This window comes from Gossypium hirsutum, chromosome D06 (assembly GCF_007990345.1).
Source record: "Gossypium hirsutum isolate 1008001.06 chromosome D06, Gossypium_hirsutum_v2.1, whole genome shotgun sequence".
NCBI classification, from domain to species: Eukaryota; Viridiplantae; Streptophyta; class Magnoliopsida; order Malvales; family Malvaceae; genus Gossypium; species Gossypium hirsutum.
This window is the reverse complement of record NC_053442.1, coordinates 13624011-13625375: the sequence shown is the minus strand read 5'-3', so window position 1 is coordinate 13625375 and position 1365 is coordinate 13624011. Positions and strand designations below refer to the sequence as shown.

The 1365-nt window shown below is 41.2% G+C and overlaps 1 non-coding gene across 1 annotated transcript; it reads left to right on the top strand.

Annotated features, from left to right (window-relative positions):
- Positions 1 to 853: 853 nt before the first annotated feature.
- Positions 854 to 960, top strand: LOC121218776 (small nucleolar RNA R71). Its single transcript, XR_005915253.1, has one exon. It is a non-coding gene; the product is annotated as a small nucleolar RNA R71 (small nucleolar RNA).
- The last annotated feature ends 405 nt before the right edge of the window (positions 961 to 1365 follow it).

Below are 1365 nucleotides of genomic sequence, written 5' to 3'. Positions count from 1 at the left end.
CTCGGTTGAACTTCCATTGAGTTTTGAGCCTCAGCTGGCTCCTTTTCAACTTCAATGGTGTTGGGCTCTAATGTCTTTCTACTCTTCAATGTCAACGCTTTACAATGCTCCTTCCCTGGATTCCTCAGATTCTCTGTATCACTAGGTAAAGTATCTTGTGGTCGGTTTCTGAGTTCAGTTGCAAGCTAGCCCATTTGGTTTTCCAGGTTTTTCAATGTAGCTATTTGGCTTTGGATTAAGGCATCATTCTTGGCTATGTATGCCTTCAACTAGTTTTCTAATCCATTAGATTGTTCAACTTAAGGTTTTTTCTGAACTTTTTGGGTAAAAATAGGTGGTTGGGTCGGTCTAGGTCGGGCGTATACTAGGTCTAGCCCCTTGGTTACTCCAGGAAAAAATTATGGTGGTTTGGCCACGATGGGTTATAAGAAATGGATTGCAGTCCTTGCCTTCCTCAATTTTGGTTCTGGTTACCCATGTAATAAACGAATTCTGGGTTTGACGGACATTCATCGAACAGATGTGCTTCCCCACAATAGACACAAGCTACAATTTCAAATTGATTCGGTAGCTGTGCTGCAAAACTATTAAACTCATTAGTGGTAAAATTTTTAAGCATTGAGGAAATAGAGGATACCTGATATGCGAGTGAAGTGAGACTATCTACTTCATGTATTCCAGCGACTCGTCTTCCTAATGCTGCTCGATTGGTTCACCATTGATAATTGTTACTGGTAATCCTCTCGATAATTTCATAAGCCTCATTATAAGACTTAGAGAGGAGACGTCTACTACCATCCTCGTGTAAGCATTAAGACCATTATAAAACATCTCAAGTTGGATGCAATTTGGGATTCTGTGATGAGGGCACTTCCATAATGATTCTTTGTACCTTTCCCATGCCTCATACAAGGACTCGTCATCCATTTGTTGAAAAGCAGTGATCTCCTTCCTCAACTTCGCATTCTTGCTAGGCAGAAAATATTTTATGAGGAATCTTTCCACTAGCTCTTTCCATGTAGAAATTGAATTTGGTGGCAATAAGTTCAACTAGGCTCAAGCTCTGTCCCTTAGCAAATATGGGAATAGCTTCAATCGTTGTGCATCTTCGGGTACTTCGACTAACTTGAAAGAATCACTTACCTCCATGAACAGTCTTAAGTGCAGGTGAGGATCTTCAGTAGGCATTCCACTGAATTGGCGCACTGTCTAAAGCATCTGGAACATGATTGGCTTCAGTTCGAACTGTTGTGCCTCGATTTCGGGTCTCGTAATACCCAGATAAAGATCATTAAACACTGGCACGGCATACTGTCTTAGAGCTCTATCCCTATCATCGAAGTTCATCTCTTCAGTCCTTCTCTG